The sequence below is a fragment of the Podarcis erhardii genome (genome assembly GCF_964252035.2).
Source record: "Podarcis erhardii genome assembly, chromosome: 8".
Taxonomy (NCBI): domain Eukaryota; kingdom Metazoa; phylum Chordata; class Lepidosauria; order Squamata; family Lacertidae; genus Podarcis; species Podarcis erhardii.
This window is the reverse complement of record NC_138499.1, coordinates 43,984,290-44,006,556: the sequence shown is the minus strand read 5'-3', so window position 1 is coordinate 44,006,556 and position 22,267 is coordinate 43,984,290.

Below are 22,267 nucleotides of genomic sequence, written 5' to 3'. Positions count from 1 at the left end.
TCTTAGGATGGATATAACAAATTGTGTAATATGAACCATAGAAACTAGTTTTAGGCTACAAACTTGGAGGACATCCCAGGGAAACATTAGATCTCCTACTTTGACATGAATGTAGAGTTCTGGTGCTGGAGCAGATCAGATGTTGGATGCCCACAACCCATCACTGTAGAAATTTCCCATGTTCTTGCCCTACCAACGTCAGAGATCCAGTGTCAGGAGGGTCAAAAAACGGGGAATTTCAGGGGTGATTTTGGGCCATGTCAGGGGAGGTCATGGAAGTAGCTTAGATAAAAAGCATTCTCAGCCACACACTAAACATTCTAGCTGAGTTTCTATTATTGTGGTTTTGAATTTTCTTGGAAATTGTCCTGTTAGATAGACATTAAATCTGAATAGCACTGTGATAACTGTTTTCCTATCATTTCAACAACACATACATCTGACACCAAGTCTTGGGTACCACTTTAGTTCAAGTCCAGCATCACTATTCCTCTGGTTGGTTCCATGAGCAACTGTTCTAGAAATTATACCTCTTTGTCATAACTGGAACATACATTTATCTAGTCTGTGTGAGGTTAATTGGTGTTCTAGTAATATTCTGTACTTTGGATGCCTTTGGATATTTCATTCTCCATCTCAAGGTCATCAAGGCCATTTTGGGAGGCAGGGGGCAACAGCATGTTCCCAGTACAGAGGTACCTCGGGTTAAGTACTTAATTCGTTCCGAAGGTCCATTCTTAACCTGAAACTGATCTTAACCTGAAGCACCACTTTAGCTAATGGGGCCTCCCGCTGCCACCGCGCTGCCGGAGCACGATTTCTGTTCTCATCCTGAAGCAAAGTTCTTAACCCGAGGTACTATTTCTGTGTTAGCGGAGTGTGTAACCTGAAGCGTATGTAACCTGAAGCGTCTGTAACCCAAAGTACCACTGTACTAAATTATTCTTGGGAGTTGGTATTATCACCTACAGACATTCTGTGGAGGAGTCTGACCCTTTGGTGATTTCCAGCCTAGGAACTCTATGATTTCTTTGACATATAGAGTGTTCTTTCCTCCAATAGGCCCTTTCCAATCCTTCCTGCAGCGTTTGTATCCAACTGGTTCTGTACATTGCACAATGCTTTTGTTGTGCCCACTATATCTGTTTTTTAAATAATGCACAATTCTATTCAAAGAGTGATAGATGAAAGTTATAGAGAAAAGTTATAACTTCTTAAAGTCTTATAACTTTTAAAAAGTAATTCCAGGGAAACTCCCTTGGACCCAGCCTAGCCTACAGCTGAAAACAAAACAATTGTGTGTGTTTTTTATTAAAAAAATAGATAGATGATAGATTAGATAGACAGATAGGTGATAGATAGATAGATATAGATAGATGATAGATAGATAGATGATAGATAGATAGATAGATAGATAGATAGATGATAGATAGATAGATAGATAGATAGATAGATAGATAGATAGATGATAGATAGATAGATAGATGATAGATAGATAGATGATAGATAGATGATAGATAGATAGATAGATGATAGATGATAGATAGATAGATAGATAGATAGATAGATAGATAGATAGATATAGATGATAGATAGATAAATAGATAGATGATAGATAGATGATGATAGATAGATGATAGATAGATAGATAGATAGATAGATAGATAGATAGATAGATAGATAGATAGAAATATGCAATAAATGTGCAAGAAAATGAGGCAAATGCATGTAATGTTAGCAATTTCCGTACATAATCTATGAGGAAACTCTTCTGTGGCAGTCTTCCTGAGATCAATGGAAGCCAGACCCTTCTTTCTGTCAAGCACATTTTTCTTAAAAAAGAACCTTTATTTATTTATTTATTTATTTATTTATAAAAATATATATATACACTCTCATAAAATATCAGGGCAATATACAGAAATATAAACACACACACACACAGCATTAAGAGCAGTACAGAACAATAATTAAAATGACTGTCTACTGTTTTCTAGTTCAGATCCTAACAATAAAATACATGAAAATGATTTTATAAGTGTGGGCTAAAGGTAAAAAAGAAAAGACATGGTGGCCTGTTGTGCTAACTCAAGATACAAATTACTCTGTTAATGTGATGGAAAGCACAGACTGATGCAATTCTTCCAATGGCTAATTTGTTTCTTTTTTATTTTTTAAAAAGAACAATCTAACACTATAAAATAATTTCCTTCCTGTCAGTCTTGTTCTCGTAACATTACCATACTTCTGTTCTCTTCCCTGCAAATTCTTTCCATAGCTGTAAATAGTATATTTCATTCCCTTTGACAGTAGTTTTTCTATTAAACTTGAATAATTTACTTTTATTGTCAGATGGATGCAAAATTAAGCTGCTTTATGAAATTGCAATAATATATCCCTAGTGTTATTGGATCATTTCAATTTCCTTTTTAGTCAACACTGAGTAATAATTGCATGGTATCAATTCCTTTAACAAATACTGATGGGTGAGCTCACCACAGCTTGCCTTGTAATGAATTCATTTTTACTCTAGTTTTTTAAAGAAAAAAAGTGGGGAGAGGGGGTGGATATTGGCTTTCTAAGCTTTTTCCAAGAAAGTCTAGAGAAAAATAAGCCTTGAGGAGGTTACTCTCTGCCTTCCTTGCCAATTCTTCTAAGCACATTTACCCTTCTTATTGGGAGAGAGGGAGTAATGAGTAGCGCTGATTGGGTACAGGAACGGCCTTACAGGCCTCATCCTTATGGCATAGCTGCTTCTGAATATTCTGTGGGTGCAAGCAGCTTGTAGTTTCTTATGCCCCTAATTAGGGATGGAAGGCTCTCTCTCTGTTTTCCCATCTTAAATTTGGTTCTCCACACTTGTGAAGCAATTTGTCATGAAAATTCATCAATATTTTCGTGCAAATGAAATAACGTACACATTTCTTCAGACAGTTTTCTATAACATAACATATTTTTATATGTTACTAATACATTCATTTTAATGGGCAATTTCCCCATAATATGCATTTTTAAAAACATCACTTTGTTGGAGAACTGCATTGCAAAATTCAGAACTATGAATTCCAAAAGACAGCTGTGCTTTGGTTTGCATTGAAACATTTGGTTTAATGCAAACTGAATCTAATTTCTTTTCTATCCCTACTCCTAATAAATGAATCGGCTGAGGAGTCACTCAGTCAGCACCCATGCCCATTGGAGAAAGTGGGAAGAAAACCTGCAGAAAACCTTAGATCTATGAGGAAGTGATTGTACAGAGTGGGTGGATAACCTGGCCTCAAGTTTTTAGGGCTTTATGGGTTAATGCAAGCACTATCGGGCCTCAAAGCCATTTCAGATGGTGAAGGCCTGGCATGAAATCCTCATATAATTCATATTTTAGATTTATAACCAATTTCCAAGCAATCCTAAGCATCTTCACTTACAGTTTTAATATACTAGAGCAGTGTTTCCCAACCTTGTGCCTCCAGCTGTTTTTGAACTACAACTCCCATCATCCCTGACTAGCAAGACCAGTGGCAAGGGATGATGGGAATTGTAGTCCAAAAACAGCTGGAGGCACAAGGTTGGGAAACACTGTACTAGAGAATGAAATGGGTGTGGGTATGTGAAGGCTCAGCAGTTTAATTCCAATTAATTCTGCATGTCATTCTATCAGAATGTGTGCCACTGAACTTGTGCAAAAGTCAATATAACCCATCCTATGAATTTCTGCTGGCACAGGTTAGCCATCATTGGGCGTGGGGGGTGTTATTTAATGAAAATGCTTTCCTGATTAATAAAGTGGAACCTATTTATGAACCAAGTGTAATAATGTATGTGCTTAGAGCTAAAAAGAGATGACAGAAAGATATTATGCCAAGGTTAATATGTGATTTAGGTCTTTAGATTTAAAGTCCACATGGATTCAGCAAAGTATTGTTACACATGACCCCAAACTCCAAGTGGTGCAAGATTCCACGGGCTCCATAAGCTTACCCAGAATTTGGCTCCCTTGGAATGAGGCATGGTGGAGACTGAAAACGTCCACTATCACCCCAGTCATTAGTTGTGTTGCAATGGAATGCAATTAAACACCCTAGCTTCTGAGAGAAATGTAAGGATTTCCCAGACATTGAGTGGTAGCCAACTGGTGTCCCTATGCAGCTGACAGACTCTTTAATCCACCCACATGTTGTGATCAATACTAGAGGTCCTCCTCACCTGCCTGATCGATGAAATTGGTGAATGAGAGGGACTTCTCTGTGGGCAGCTCTTTGCCAGCAAATCTCCCAAATACTATCACACTTCAGTCTTTAGGAGACGTTTAAAACAAGTAATTTTTAGCCATTTCACCTTCCCCTCTCCATTGTACCATCCTCCCAATCTGTTCTGAAGGATTGGTGGGCCCCTCAAAATATAATGGGACGTGGCACAGAATTGCCAAAAAAATTCTTCCAGCCTAGCAACGCTGAAGGATCAGAAAGCCTTTCAGTTGGATACAGCCCAATGTACTATATTCATATACTGATACATGGGTACAAAATGTATGAAAGGAGTCGGTAGGTACACGTCAGTGTATGTTCCATTACTTGTCGTTTCTTGAGACTTGTGTTATATGAGAATGATAGAGCACCGATTTTTATTCCATTTTTCCTCCAAGGAGCAAAGGGAAACATGAAGTTCTCCAGCTACAGTATCTGAAGGGCCACCTGCACTCATACCAACTACAAGTTAAGATCAACCTTGTTTACGCACATAACTCTTTTAATTTGCAGAGTAGTTTTCAAGTTTTATCATATCTTTATAACAGCATGTTGAAGTAGGTCAGTATAATTCTGCTTTTTTGCTGATGAGGCAATGATGCTGAGATTAGCCTAATGTTACCTAATAAGTCAATGACTCTGATGGAATTTAAACCCACATTTCCCAGCTACATTTCCATTACGCTACACAAGTGTGTAATAAAGATGCCCCCTCCTTGTATTGGAGACCATTGCTGACTAGACTTGACCACATTAAATCTACCTCAAATTTCCCCCCAACTAATTCCAAATGTACAGGGAGCTTGATGGTTCTTGACATGAAAGAGTCTTTTTAAGTATCATGCTTTGCAAGTTATCCTCATGATATCTATTAACATTAATGGGAGTTGCATAACTACTGTAAATCCTCAACAAGATTCTAAAATTACTCCTAAGTGGTAACTAACGGCAAATATTATGACCTGGCAGATTAAGCGTATGAGGAGAAAGAAGACTGGACTCATTTTATTCTTTAAAAATCAAGTGTATGCAATATTATTATTTTACAATATGCTGGCTGTGTCTGCCAGTACATAAGCAGTCTTGGAATGTGTTTTTTTTTCTTAAGTGGCCTAATTATCAGAATAAAAAGGCCTTAGGGAGTAGGCCTAGCTCTTTCGAGGTCACTGAGTAAAATTTAGGATCCTAATGAGAAGAAATAAGTTGAGGGGGATTAGCAAGGCTTTCCACTGTATAGCAATGTGTTCTATTCTGCTTAAGAATCTATAAGAGACTTTCTGCATTGTCTGTGGCAATTAGGCAAGCAATCAGCACTTAAGCTCAGCCATTACAGTCCCTCCTTTCCTTGAGTCATTCAGTATTAAACAGAATTAGTTCTGGTTTATAATGCTTTTTTAATAGATCAGACTCAAAAAAGAAATAGAAGATGTTTACCTACAGTTGAAATGCCTGACTCTCATGTAACCCTACCCCATGTCTGCTAACATGCCTCTCCCTCCATGTGTTTACCACAGACACCTTGGGCATTATAAAGATGTGCAGCGGGGGGCATTCATTTTTAAAAACCACAAACATAACACAGCTTCAAAAACTACAGCATAAATAAACAGCACTGCAGCAAATGAGAAAGAGAAGGTGAGCTCAAACCTTCTTTGACAGCAATAATATAGGGAATAATATGTTGTATAGTGAACAACAGTTCAGACCTCTATCACAGTTTGATACTGTATCTGAAGAAGTATGCATGCACACGAAAGCTCATACCAATAAAAAACTTTGTCTCTAAAGTGCTACTGGAAGGATTTTTTTTTTATTTTGTTTCGACTACGGCAGACCAACTCAGCTACCTACCTGTACCTGATACTGTATAGCAACAAGTGCTCAGAAGTTGGCCCCTAATTATAAGTAGCTTCCTCAGTCTCTGCTAACCACCAAGCTAGCCCAACACATCATCCACCCTATCTCTTTCCACCTGTAACTTACATGGTGCAAGTCACAATAAGGTCTGCTACCATGGTCTTCATTAGTTATCATCATTGCGCGTATTGTATGATGTTAGCTGCTCTGAGCCTGGCTTTGGCTGGGAAGGGCAGGATATAAATAAAAATTATTATTATTATTATTATTATTATTATTATTATTATTATTATTATTATTTATTGTATTGGCAGTCATTTCTATGGACCTGGGAAGTAATACAAAATTGCAGTTCCCAGGACAACCAGGCCTAATCCAAGGGTCTAATCAAACCTGCATTGATAACTCTTTTGACTGCTACTACCAAGAGTATTTCAAGAATGGGAAGGGGAATGGGAAGGGGTCTCATAAGTTGGCTGAAGTGGAATGAGAGCTCCAGGCCTTATTATATTTGAAAATGACATCCTTAGGAGCACAATGAGTTCTGGAGCTCATAACTGGCAAAAATAGGTTGATTTGCGTCCCACCTTGGATTCAATTCTGAGTCCATTCCATATCAAGTCTACAGAAGCTCAAACATCACTAGTTGAATGCAGTTCCACAAAACAGCATATCATGACACTTGAAGAAACCCAGCTTTGTTGCATCATTTCTAAAGTCTACCAATTCCTGCTCAAAGACAGGTTGTATTCAAGACGTGGAGAAATTACTGTTCCTATCAAGGCTGAACAGACAGAAATATTTACCACTTCTGAAAGGGCACCTGCTAGTTGTCAACTTTCATCACAAGTTTCTTTGTTGTGCTGTCAGTAGTGGTGTTTTTTATGCTTCCCGTCTTGAATCGTAAAGCAACTGTCTAGAGACCATGGTGATAGCACTTGCTTCCTAATCTTGATCCTAGCCTTACAGAATGTAGTTCTTGGGTATATGAAATGTGTGGTGCTATGGTGAAACACAGACATTTTATTAATTGTAGCAGGAAATAACAGACCCATATACTTTGCTGTAGGGATGACAATGGCTTGAGGCAACGATATGGCCAGATTTGATCTTTTCAACAATGTTAAGATTTCTCCTGACAAATCTGGAACACTGAACACACACACACACAAGCCATCTCAATTATCTTGATTGATAACACATCCCCCACCCACCCTGATTCATACAGACATGTACACTTTAGAGCCCCACAGCATAGAGATAACAGTCTCAAGGTAAATTGTCTCATATTTCTGGAACCCAAGAAATACTGCACATCCTCTTCACATATATTAATTTTATCCAAATTCACTGAATATCCAGATTTGTACTCAGTTATTTGAATTGGTTGACATTCTCCACAGACTAAAATGCTCCTGTGATTTCTTTGTCAAAAGAATAGGCCTGCTATAAGTATCACCTGACCCATATAATTAGCTGCTGCTTTCTTGTGAGTCTCTTCGTCCAAGTACCACAAATGGGAATATTTCTCAGGTGGTAACTCGGAGCTTCTCCATTGGTTCCTGGAGGCATCTTCTCCTGTTCCTGTCTCAACCCTGACATACATTCTGATCACGGAGAGGACACCTACGCTTCAGAACTTATTCCTCCAATTATATATGAGACAAGCACCTTCTCTGCTGTCTTTTCAGTGTCTAATAAAGATGATCCTCTTTCAGCAAGCATACCATAGTTGGTTTCTTTATGGGATTTGAACTAATTCCATGCATGTGCTTTTGTTTCAAGTGTTCTGTGTGTATATGAATATAAAAGGATATATTAATATATAGAGAGGTGGGATATATATATATAATTTCCCCAACTATTATATATATCAAATATGTCTCTATCTTATTGCAAATCACTCCAGGATGCCACATGGGAAGTGATGCATAAATAAAATAAAAATAGTAAGAGCTCCACAGTTTATTATCATGTAATGTAATCATTACCAGCCTCCACTGGGGGACAGGCACCATGTGACCTGCATTTCCACATGATGGCAGGTCCTCAAAATTACATCAACACCCTGGGATGAACTTGCAGAAAACCACTGGTGTAAAGCCTGGAGCATCCAGGAGTTTTCTTAATGGACAGACTGGTATTTCAAGGGCTGTCTGGGATGATGTCATTTTTCTGTATGTCTGATATTGAACATACAGAATTAGATGAGTGACTGCTAGTTGTTTTTGTTTGACTTAACTTACCCCCACCCCAAAAGCCACTAACTGAGCTGCCTGTTGACATCTGCACTTGCACCACCAATCAAAATCTCAAATGCCCCTGGGAGGGAAAATAACATTGTTTCCCCTTCCCTGCATAAAGACAAGCATTTCTTTTTTTCCATACAAATGTCATAAGAAAGGAAATGGAAATAATGTGACTTCCCTTCCTGGAACATTTGAGGCTGGTGCTTGCACACACGGCACAGCAGATAGTCTGACACTCAGCTGGAGGATAGCTCAGTTGGTAGAGCATGGACAAAAAAAAATCTGCATTGCAGGGAGCTGGACTACATGACCCTTGTAGTCCCTTCCAATTCTATAATTCTGTGATTCTATTATGGCTTGCCTTTTACATAATAAAGCTAAGGAAACAAAGCGGGGAGAGATGGAGACCATTGCTAGCCACCTTATCTTGTAGTAAGAATTCCCCACTACCCAAAGTGAATTGTACACCACATATTTGCAGGGTGAGGAATGTAATTATTGTTTAGTGGAGTCTATGAGCTGAAAGGAAATTGATTTTGGAACAGAATTTGTTTTAACTGGATAGGAAATTAATTGCGGATAATGGGCAAATTAAGTGAAGTCCTGATTTGAGTGATCTGGAGTGGGATGCAAATATTTATTTGGACAGGGAATTAATAGTCTCAAATAAATGGGGGGATCTATGAAGGTATTTTTCAATGTGTATATGTACATATAAATTACCATATGTTAATTCTATGCAAATTTTGGCCTCTTTTTTTCAGCAGTGCATATCATTTTTTTCAGGTGATGTGTGGCCACCTTAGAGATGCCTAAAGAGTACCATGTTGTTGCTGATTAGTTGACAAATGTTTAGGTTCTATATTTCTAATTTGAAATTCAAACTCAGAGCCTCATATTAAGAGACTTGCCTAATTAGCTAATGTCTTGTATTTTAATGAACCAAATCCTTTATTAACTAAGGCTTTGGGAATCCTGCCAAGACTGCTGGAGGAAAAGCTTCCAGCTGGAGAGATCATCTCCTGAAAATTCTGTTCTCATTTTGTGCTCTGTTTTCTTTGCTTTATATTTGGCTTTAATTGATTAATTTTAAAAGTGCAAACCGTCTTCTAAAGACCAACAAACAGATGCACTTTGTAAGAAAATATGGATGGAGAAGGAAATACTCCAGATTCAGATCATCAAAAAAATTATCTTCTAAATAAGATTTCATGTAAGCTAAAGAAACACACACTTCCATCCAAACCTCAATTCAGAATGGACCCCTTATTTCTGATGGCTTGGGGTTTTTCTTGGTGTAGTCTCAGAAAAATGTGGGGTTTCCCCAAGAGTTCTCTGAAACTTTAGATAACCTGCTACGTTCCAAATGCTTCTCTGCCAGCCTTCTACTGTCTCCATATATCCCTGCTGCCAGTTACCCTTCCTGTGGTTATAAGCCCCTGCCCTTAACAAAGGCAGAGTTGCTCCTTGGCAGGGAGACAAAGTTCCCAATGAAATGATCTCTGGGAACTGTAGTTTGCCATAGGGCCATGGGCATTCATCTTTCTTATTGGGGTGCATTTACTTCAGTAGAAGTGGGGGTTTTTTTAAAAAAATACTGTGATGTTGAATGTGATGTATGTTAATTGCACTGATGTAATTAACATGTATGTTTTATATTATTTTAATAGCAGCTACATTACAGCATAAACGGCCTTGGGACCATAAGACGGGGGAAGGGGGAGTTTAATTCCTTCTCTCCTAGCATTACCCCCTCCCACCTCCAACAAAAATAATTGGAGCATCTATTTGCATTTCAAATTTGGCTCTTTTGCCCCCTCTTTTGAAGCCATAATGCTATAACATTGTAGAGAACTTGTCCACCCTCAGAATAACTGCAGATTTCTGCCAAAACTCCATCCATTCACTGCCTCTTTTTCCCCACTTGAAAAATGTGGTGTGCCACCAGCATTGCAGTTATGGCAACGTTGCATAATGTTGGCACAATGGTAACCTTGTGTTACTGTAAATCCATTACAACCATGTATTGATTTAGTGGCTTGCCAATCTTGAGCCAGCAAGAAGGCATAACCTGAGGGTAGGATTGCATTATGAAACCTAAATATCTAAAGAGTTGCCCTTATTGCTGTGAATGTGACCCACCCAACTTAGAAGCCTTGATTCCCTTGAACTTGAAATGACACCCCTGTAGGCTTTGTAGATGTAGCCAGCCGCCTAACCCAGCAGACTGTGCGGAAAGCATTACATAATATGAGATAGTTTTATTTTACTGTTGGGAACAGACTGAAGTACTACAGACAGGCACTTGATGTAAACTGCCCTAAGAGCATCTTCCAGATGTCTCCCGGGCTCTTGTGTACAGAGGCTGCTCTGTCGGCTCTTAGTTCATTTCAGCTCATCACGCAGGGCCTGTGCAATGTTAACACTCTGCACCACAGCCTGATGAAGGCAGTGCCTGATGATGGACAGGTTGAAGTCACAACTACAGGCCTGCCCTTGCATTTTGATTGCTGTCTTACTGTTCACACTGGGGCTTCAAGCTTTTTTTAAAAAAAATAGAGAGAAGGAAAGAAACCAACACTGATCAAGATACCAGGCCATTGCACAGAACTGCAGTAAGTTTATCAGTGTAAAAATATCCTAGAATGAACTTCCTTGCAACAAACCCTCTCTTTTTGATGAAAAATGTCACCAGTCCATTCAACAAGAAGCAAAAAGAGGAGTGAAACAGAATAATCTGCCTATTATTTCAGTACCAGTGATATGTTTAATGCTGAAAGAGCACCAATGTTTGGAGTTTATATTTGTGTTTATTAGTTAAATATTTAGGGCTGGAGGTTGATGACTCAAATTGAGCACAGAAAGAGTTTTGAATGTGTTTTCTTTTTGTTAGTTGATGGGGTCATTTAATGCTAATGCCCACTTGTTTACTGAATCTACATTCATTTCCAACTCTGAATTTGATGCTGGGGCACAGTTCAAAGACCGCAGATGCTTCACATGGCATCACTTAAAATAATCCTCAACAGCCCTGCTCTGTAGTTGAAATAATTTAATACAATTCATTTACAATATTGTACTCCTTATTCAAAGCATCCATTTAAATTCTGTCATGTCTACATCTTTGATTTGAAGAAGTCATAATAAAGAAGGAATCCCAACGTGAAATAAAGTATTTTCCTTGACCACTTGTTACCTGTAAGTTGTGGTTTCAAGCATTTGTGGGTTGAAATAAGTTATCGTTCCACAAAAATCAACGTGACTTACAGTGTAAGTGCACCTATTGAAGGGGTTGTGCATTTGCTTCTTGCAGATCTTCCTAGATTTTTATTCAGCTGCAATTATGGTTGTATAGATGATGTGCCTGAGTGGTTTTTTTTAACATTCTGCAGTTACATCTTTTTTTGCTGGGTATGACAAAAATATGATTCCCTTATCTGTCAGCTAGATTTTAGTAACTCCAAAACAACAGAGTGCTTCCATGTAGTAAAGCTTCTGAATACCAATTTCTGGAGGGGAGCGTGCTCTTGTGCTCTAGCTTGTGAGCTTCCCAGAGGCATCTGTTTGGCCCCTGTGAGAACAGGATTCTGCACTAGATGGACTATTGGCTTGATCCAGCAGAATCTTCTTACGTTCTTATGTCTTGTAGCAACTTAAGAGGTTGATACACTTACAATGGCTTAAGTGCTTATGGAATAGAGCCCAGGGTTACCAAGTGAGCTTCATGGCCGAGTGGGGACCAGTGTGGTGTAGTGGTTAAGAGTGGTAGATTCGTAATCTGGGGAACTGGGTTCGCGTCTCCGCTCCTCCACATGCAGCTGCTGGGTGACCTTGGGCCAGTCACACTTCTCTGAAGTCTCTCAGCCCCACTCACCTCACAGAGTGTTTGTTGTGGGGAGGAAGGGAAAGGAGATTGTTAGCCGCTTTGAGACTCCTTCGGGTAGTGATAAAGTGGGATATCAAATCCAAACTCTTCTCCCAGGTCCCAGTCCAACACTCTGATCTTATGCCAGACTGGTTCTCTGGTACATATACATTGTATTAAATATTCATATTGATTTTTAATTGCATTCAATTGGTTCTTTTATTTCTGATTTATTCCATAGAATTCAAAGGTACCCAAGGTACCCAAAAAAGCTATCAGGAAGTCTTTTTTTGTGTGCGGCACAAGCTACGGATTTTGACTTTAGGGCCTATTTCTTTCCTGGCACATTCTGTCCTGGGTGCAAAGATCTGAAAAGTAGAGCTCTGTGCACATTTATCTTTCCTGCATCAGAAAAGTTACTTGCAGGGGCCTTCAAGGTTTCACCCAATATCTTGTTAGAAAGTTATATTTTCTCTAAGATTTCCGCTTTGCAGAAATTTGAGCACGCTCATCTTTGACCCCTTTTCCTACTGGCTCTTCAACATCCTTCTTAACAAGCTGTATTCTTAGGTCAGCTGGAGTGGAAAGTTCCCTTCATGTTAGTTTTATCCATGTGAGGGACTCTTGACAAAGTTGCCAGAACTTGAAATACATTGCTGTGGAAAATCTGCTTGCTGTCTTCTTCAGTAAACATTATTTCTCTGATAAAAGCTAAATACAGGCTCAGTGACTAAGCAAGTCCCTTTTATTTTGTCAGATGATGGGAGGCCACAATATTTTTGAAAGGACATGAAAGGGAATGTTTCAGTGAAAATGAGGCATGCGTTTCCAAGTAGTGAATTTTGATGTGCTTTGATGAGCTACCCACCAATAACTGAAATGAAGGCACCACAAAGCAAAGAAGATAATTGTAATGGTTTAATGGCTGGGCCAGGGAGGAGATCAATGCCTCTTTATGAGAGGGGGTGGTCCCTGCCTGTTTGAAGGAAGCAGTGGTAAAACCATTCCTTAAGAAACCTTCCCTGGATTCAGAAAGCCTAACTACTGGCCAGTTGCTAATCTCCCTTTCCTGAGCAAGATACTGGAGTAAGTGGTTGCAGACCAGATCCAGGTGCTTTTGGAAGAAACTGATTTTCTGGATCCATTTCAATCAGGGTTTAGGCCCGGTTTTGGCACAGAAACTGCTTTGGTCACCCTGTATGATGACCTCTGTCAAGAGAGAGACAAGGGGAACTGTTGTGTATTGAATTTACAGGCAGAGCATCCAGGAACTAGTTAAGGGAGGTAGTGATTGCTTTTAATTAGCTTCACCTGGGTTGGGTAGTCCTAGTCCAGATGCCTATATATAGCAGCAGGGTTGGGGTTTTTGTGTGCCTTTCTACTTGCTTGCTGCTATGAATAAAGATGTTACCATACCACCACTGACTGGACTCACTATATAATAGGAACATGTTCCTGTTAACTCTTCTTGACCTCTCAGCAGCTTTCAATACCATCAACTGTGGCATCCTCCTGGAGCAACTCTATGAACTAGGGGTGGGTGACGTCACTTTGTGGTGGTTTCAGTCCTATTTTATGATTGTTCCCAGAGGGTGTTACTTGGGGATTGCTTTTCAGCCCTGTGGAACCTTCAATGTGGGGTTCCACAGGGCTCATTCCTATCCCTCTCATTGTTTAACATCTACATAAAACCACTGGGTGGGGTTATCTGAAGGTTTGGAGTACAGTGGTACCTCGGGTTACCTTGGGTTACAGATGCTTCAGGTTACAGACTCCGCTAACCCAGAAATAGTACCTCGGGTTTGCTTCAGAATGAGAACAGAATTTGCTTCAGAACTTTGCTTCAGAATGAGAACAGAAATCGCACGGCGGCGCAACAGCAGCAACGGGAGGCCCCATTAGCTAAAGTGGTACCTCAGGTTAAGAACAGTTTCAGGTTAAGAAAGGACCTCCAGAACGAATTAAGTTCTTAACCATAGGTACCACTGTACATTGTTAGCAGTATGCTAATGACACTCAGCTCTATTTCTCTTTACATCTGCAGGTGAGGCAGTGGAAGTGCTGGACCAGTCTCTTGCCTCCGTAATGGACTAGATGAGAGCCAACAAACTGAAGCTCAATCCAGATAAGACTAAAGCACTGTTAGTGGGTGGCTCCCTAGACCAAATGGATGGGAGATTGTCTGCTCTTGATGGGGTTACACTTCCTCTGAAGGAGCAGGTTGGTAGCTTGGGGGTCCTCCTGGATCCTTTTCTGTTGCTCAAGGCTCGGGTGCCCTCAGTGTCCCAGAGGGCTTTCCATCAGCTTCAGCTGGTGGCCCAGCTACACCCTTATCTGGACAGAGATAGCCTAACTACTGTTGTCTGTGCTCTGGTTATCTCAAGGTTAGATTACTGCAATGCATTATACATAGGGCTGCCTCTGAAGACGGTTCAGAAACGTCAGTTAGTGCAGAATTCAGCAGCCAGGTTGCTCACTAGAGCAAGACAGTTTGAGCATACTGTATTACACTAATTCTGGTCGGACTGCACTAGCTACTAATAATTTCCGAGCCCAATTCAAAATGCTAGTTTTGACATATAAAGCCTTAAATGGCTCAGGACCGCAATACCTCAAGGACCGCCTCTTCCTATATGAACCACCTGTACCCTGAGATCATCTTCTGAGGTCCTCCTTCATGTGCCTCTTCCTTGAGAGGTCCGGGGGGTAGCAACACAAGAATGGGCCTTCTCTGCAGTGGCTCCCTGTCTGTGGAATGTTCTCCCCAGGGAAGTTCACCTGGCACCTTCATTATACACCTTTAGGCACCAGGCAAAAATATTCCATTTTAACCAGGCCTTTGGTTGATTTGATTTACATCCTATGCCCTTTTAAAATGTGGTTCTTGGGGGGTGGGTTGTTGTTGGGTTGTTGTTTTTATTTTGATTATATATTTTGTGGGTTTATATTTTGATTTTGTTTTGTGAACAGTCCTGAGACCCCCAGGTATAGGGAGGTATATAAATTCAATAAATTCAATAAACAGAATGAAACCACAAGAAACTCACATTAATGTGAGTGGAATGTACTGCATTTATACAATGACAAAAAAGCAACATAGGCCTCCTCTGCACTAAATATTTAAAGCTATATCCTATCACTTTAAACAAAGATTCCTGGGAAATGTAGTTTGTAAAGGGAACTTAAGAGTTGTTAGGAGATCCTTATCCCCCTCACAGAGCTATAATTCTCATAGCATTTTTTTTAACAATCAATCCATTTTCTCAATAATCGCTGAGAATTCTTTAGAGGAAGCCATGACTGTTAAAATGGTTTGATAGGTCCGCCCACCTGTTTGGGTGGGTGGTGTTGTGGCCTCCCAACCCACCCACCCTCTTTTCATGCTTTGCTTAGATCTGACATGACCTGGCTATGGACGAATGTTGGCAGCCATATTGTTGGGGCTGGGTAGGAATTCTATCCACTTGGCAAATTGCACCAGCCATTTGGTTTTCTCCTACCTCATAGCAATCGTCACAACTTTGTGAGGTTAGGTATTGGGTAAGCCTTTATTTGGATGGAGAGGAGGTTGTAGCCTCCACTTGTCCCTCCTCATTAAGGGTATCATGTTAAAGGGATCTGGGTGTGTGGATCCTGTCCAATGCCTGGATGTGGGCTAGAGCCATGCCATGACCCCAAAGGGTGCCTCTACTTGATGTAAGTCATAGGGCTTCCCCTATTGCTGGTTTACCCTTAGATGGACTCTCTACAGATGGGCGGGAGTCAAGATATAGCCTGGCTTCACCCAACGCCTAAGCCAAACTGCTCACATATGCAACCAATAAGGTTGTGGCCTATTTGAACCCATAAACCTAAATATTTGTATCCGTGTGTTTATTAATCACTAGGGAACTGTGGGCCACGGGGCCTTGGCATGCAATGTTTTAAAAGTATAGTGCAGATGGGCCATACAGAATCTAGTATGAGCTGCTTTTATCAACATGTATCCATTTTTTAAATTTTTTTATTTCAAAACTCAACTTGGAACCTAGCCATCACAGCTGTCTACTACTTCATTCCTACCATGCCCGTATTAGACTATTTTTGCCTTCAAGAATAATGAAAAGCCATCAGTAATGACTTTTAGAAGGCAAGACAGAAACACTTGTTTCTATCCTCCCCCCTCCCTATATGTCAAGGACCACTTGCTCATTAAACGGTGGTGTCATCATGATATAGCTTTCAGGGGGGGGGGGGATGTGCTTTTTCTTTTCTTTTTTATAAAACAACCACTCATGTTGCTTGTAATTTGCTTTCATTAATCCCTTTTTTACCTTTATTCATCAATAGCTTTATTCTTGCAATGTCAATTAGTTATACAAAGATTCTCCTCCCTGAAAGAGAGGGGAGTAGTTGTGGGCAGGAGCCCGAGCGCTGCCCAGCAGGGTCACCCACCCCCCACTCCCTTTTAGTAAGGGTTAGGTCATTGGCCTTGCTATGGACCTTAGGTTGGTCGCCCTGGTTGCCCGGGGGGCCTGGTAGGAGTTTTTCCATTTGGCATTAGGCTTTTTGGTTTTTTCACCTACCTCGTAGCAATCGTCACAACTTTTGTGGTATTGGTGGGTAGGTTAGGTATTGGAATAATGTGTTTTGGTGTGTCGAAGTGCTAGGTGTGGCCATCGCCTATGCCTTCAATTTTTAGGGGTATTCCTTTAAAGGAATCTGGCGGTTGTGTATTCTTTCTGATGCCTGCTTGGCGGGAGGCCATGGCACGACCCTCGGTGACAGCAGGGGGTGAGCCTATAGTTGGATCAGCATCAACAGGCTCCACCTACTGGTGAATAAACCCACTTGTTTCGATCCAGTGCCTAAGCCAATACCTTTTTCATTGCTGTAATCAATAAAGTTGTGGCCTTTCCTAGCCCATTAACCTTATATCACGTGTCCTTGTGTCTTCATTTCACTTTGCGGGGGTCGGGTCCTCGAACCACAATTGAAATTGTATGATTTTATAGTATTCAAGTTAAGGCCCTTCTCTGGTACTAAGTCAATATTACTGTTTATTTCATTCACTAAAACAGTTACTAGCTAGGTTGCAGTAACTAAATATCTACATAGTTGCAGTGCAAACTGAAGTGATGGAGGAGGTTGTTTTACGTCCTTATCTCCTGCCCTCCTGTGATCAAGCCGGTAGAGCAGAAGGTCATTTATTTCCGCTTGATAACATGACTAAATATGACTAATATCTCCCAAGTTTGGGAACACCAGTAACCCGGGGTGACTTCAGGACCCAGGATCCTTCAGACCCTTCCCAGAATGCTGTTGGAACGCCTCCATTTTGGCGCTACCAATGTTAAGTGCTTAGAACTGGAGGAGCCAGTGATGACAGGGAAGGAGGCTTTTATTCTCATGTCAAAGAAATCTACTCTGTGGCCCAGGACCACCTCACCAACGAACTGAAGCAGCCACTTGGGGTAGCAGAATATTGTGGAGGTGGTCCCCCTATGGGTCCCCTGCCTGCCCCAGGAAGCACCACCAGGGTTGTGCAGTGGTAGCGGCAGTGAGAGGTCACTGGAAGCCGCTGCCACAGCTGCCACACCACACAGCCCCTGTAAGCAAGGCTTTGGTGGCAGGAGGCGACACCTTCTCATTTTGCCTCAGTGAAACAGGACAGGCCACTCCTGCTGTGGCTCCCACAACAACTTTCCAAAGACCAATAGATTGTATCCTTAATTTCTAAAGTATTGACACCCAAATAGACTGACACAGTGAGAAAGGAAAGCGGGAAAGGGGATAAGAATAGAACAGAACTTTTTGAATTAAAAAGGAAAAGGGAACCTGCATTCCATGGGTTCATCCTGCAACTGGATTTAATTGAGATAAAAATAACTTTGTATATTATTACAGCTTTCTGGACCACAAGGGAAGTCAATTTGCTGGTAGTCACCTTGAATTCATCCTGTGTTATAAAGTTAACCAGCTCTTTAACCAAACCAATTGTTCTATTTTATCCACTTTTAATTAGGCACTGACTTTTGCAAAGCTTTCTTCAATTATTTAATAAATATTTGCCCTTTGACAGTAACCACTGAATAATTTAGCTGATTAAATTTCCAAGTAGTGATCATTGGCAAACTGTTCATTTTTGCCATGTATTATGCACTGTAGTTGTGACTTTCAAAATAGTCCTGGATATAAGATATTATTGGTGCTCATAAACATCCCAAGTGTTTTGCATGTAGCCATGGCGTTGTTGGTGTTGTTTGATGCTATTGCTGAGGAATTATATTGAAAAGCAGAAACACCTATCATTTTTTTGATTTATATAAGGGATGTGCTTTGTGTGGATTTTTTTAATCATTGAGCATTCCAAATTATTGTGAACAAAGCTGCTTTATTAGATGGTGTGTGGATGGGTAAAAACACAATTGGGCAATATCCAAGAGGAGAAGTCGACTCACTGTAGGTCTTTTATAAGACATAAGTTGCCCGCCCCACTCTTGGACTTAGCCCATATAACATCTTTACTTGCCTCATGCAAACTAATGGAATGCTTCTGCTATATGAATTTCTATAGCAATGGGCAGAAAAAGGCTTCAACAGTGTTGGGTGCAGAGTATATGTAGTAATTTTTCAGAGCTCTTAGATTGACTCAAGAAAAAGTGTCACAGTTCTTTCAGTTGTTTATGGAAGAGTTTGAGTAGTTTCCAAGTTAATCCAAAGTGAATTCAGATATCCATGCCTTGACAGCAATGTAGGTTTGAGGCACTGAATTCCCCATTTCTGTGATTTAGAAAAGATTTGGAGGGTGTTGCATTGGGCTGGAGCCAAAGGGTTGGGTCTGATTTCCACTGAAAATCCCATGTGCTGAAAATAGCAGCATTACTCCTCTGTAATAAATTTCCTTTTGTCAAATTAAGTGACCTTGATTTTAATGGAATGTGTTTGCATTTAATGTGTTCAGAACTGGTGCATCATATTACCATTTCCTTAAAATTAGGTAGTTTAATCATGATTATAAATATTTCTGCAACAGCACACACTGTCATTATAATTGGTCTATAGCTTTTCTTTAGTTTTGGATATGATATGTTCTCTTTAAACAGAGGTTGCATGGCAAAGAGAACAATGTTCTAGCAATGCAATCTTGTGCACCTCAACTCACAAGTAAGTCAACACATCTTAATCACAGGTAAATGGATATAGTATTGCAGCAAAACCATGCTTTTCTGTCCCTCTGTGAAGACTAAACTTTAAAAGGAATCATCTGGGTATAATTTACTGGATATATTGTTCTTTTCTGTAAACATCCTGATTATCTCCATTCCTACCTGCAGTGCTGGTTTCAGAAAGCACCATTGGATAACTACTCTTATGAGTCCCACAGAGTTCAATTTTGCCCCCCCCCCCCGTGTTATACATCTATAGGAAGGGGGGTTGGAACCAAAGGTCATCAATATGCATATGATACACAGCTTTACTTCTTGATTTCATCTGAACCTGGTGAAGCTTTGCAAGTCCTGGACCAGTGTCTCAATGCAGTGATGGGATAGATTAATGCTGAATCTTGACAAGATGACAGTCCTGTGGGCCAGTGGTTCGCAGGTCTAGGAATTATGTAGATAGCTTGTTCTGGATGGGGATCGCGTTCCTTTTGAAATAACAGGTTTAAAGTCTGGAAGTACTCCTCAATCCACTGCTGTCTCTGGAGGCCCAAGTAATCGCAGCACCAAGGGACACCTTTTTTCCAACTTCGGCTGCTTTGCCATCTCTGAGAGCTTCGGTACAGGGCAGCCTGACCACTATGATCCATGTATTGGTAACCTTCCACTTGGATTACTATAATGCACTCTCTATGAAGCTGCCTATGAGGTTGCTGCAAAAGATGCATCTAGTGCTAAATGTGGCAGCTAGATTACTACTGCCTCCTCTTCTTGGAATCTTACTACACTGATCCTGAAAGAGAAACACGGGCCACCAATCTGCCATTGAGACAAATTCAAGGTGCCAATAATGATTTATATAGTCTTAAACAACTTGGGACCTAGATATTTGAAGAAGCGTTTCTTCCTATGTCAAGTGGCCCATGGAACTCCTGGTCTCCATTCATGAGGAATCTTTTCTGCAGCAACCAGGGAAAGTCTTATTCTGTAGTGTCTCCCTGAGTGTGGGACACTCTCCTCCTTGAAATGCAGTGGATGCTAGCCCTGATGACAGTTGGCATCCACTACCAACTGAAAACCCATCATTTCTAGCAATCCTTTATGGGAGGTTAATCGACTTGGTTAGATTTTTATTATATATAATATTATATATAATTACTAACATTTATTATTACTGTGTCTGATTTCGCTGTTGGTTTTATCCACTCCTTTTATCTACCTTGTGAATGACTGCAGTTTTTTGTTTTAATGTATACTATTCTACCCCACCCTGGTATCGTGTTGCAATGAAAGGTGAACTAAAAATTTTAATTCACAAATAAATGGTATACCTTGCTCAGAAATCCTCACTTTCTTCTAGCAGGGGAGTCCAATCTGATGCCTATGGAAGAAAATATCTCTTTGGCATTTCACAGAAGTGAATAAAGATGAACTAACACATAATACACAATCAGGTCAAAATGGAGACCAACTTCCTTGCGCGCGCGCTCTCTCTCTCTCTCTCTCTCTCTGTCTGTCTCTTTCCCCTCATCCTGTGTCAGCACTTTGAGAGTCTGGGCAAAGAAAGAAGAGAAGGTTGAGCTGAAATTGTATTTGATGCTTATTTTTACACCAAATCAATAAGAAATATTGTTTGAACTTTTACATAGGCTTTATTGTTCATTTATTTATTTTTTCAAGTATTTTATTTATTTAGTTTTTTTAATCAGTGAAGACACAACAAATGTTCACAGAATACTATATCCTATATGAAGTCTGCACACTGTTAACAAATGGTTTTGCTTCCATATGTCTAACATTCAGTCATCTCATTTTTACCCTTTAATCTATTTGTGGAAGGCATATTTGCTAGTGAACGAGGTAATCTTTTCTTCCACTCATACTAAGTCCCTTTGTTAATAAGCATTGACTTGTCTTGATACCCTTCGAAAATGTTTGCTTCCATGAACAGTGTTTTAAAAGTGTGTGCACTCAAACATTTCAATTCAAGGGATTATGAATCCAACCCCCCAAAAAGCTCATCAGGTTTTGCTGTATGAGAGTCCAGCCAGGATTATTGATGCATAATTACTTGAATTCTAAATTGTGCTGCCAACGTAGATCAGTTGCTTGTAATTCCAAATTTACCCAACAGATATTGAGGTCCTGGATAAAGACTTGTCCTGGCTCAGTGTATAACAACCTCAGGAGATTTTCAAATGCCAATCAAGCTGGCAAAGGCACATGTATACCTGCCCAGCAGACATAACTAGTCCCCAAGGCTAGAATGTGCAAATATTTTGAGTACAGGAGAATTCCCTTTGAACTAATGTATGCGACCACAGAAAGAAAACAGGTTTCAATGCAAGTAACTAGTCACTCCTCAAATTTATCCCATACCTAGCTAATATTCTCATCAAAATCACCATGTTGGACAGATGTGAGATCAGGCACATCCCCTCTGGAGAATGGATTAATTTTGTTCCATAGTAATACAGATAACTTTTAATCCAGAAATCATCACTCCCATTGGGAACATAAATAAACACTCCTCGGGCCAAAACTACCCAACACACTAGTGAGATACATATAACTGTTCCACAGCATATAGCTGCTTATTCTTCACAATACCCTCAAAGAGCCTTCATTTGCAGTTCCTGAGCCTTATGCTCCCTTGCCTCAGGATAACTCTAAGAGCTTAATTCCTGAAGAGAAAATGGCAGCATGTTCTTCTACGAGCTTAGATTCATTCTCAGAAGCTGATAAGCAGCTTGGATTCTATAGAAAGATGTGGAAGATTTGGTCATATGGTGGAGTCTTGATAAATATATCACAGTATATCCACAGGTACACTGGCAAATTGGGCTGAAATGTTTTAGAGAAGCATTATCATTACACACACACACACACACAAAGAGAGAGAGAGAGCTG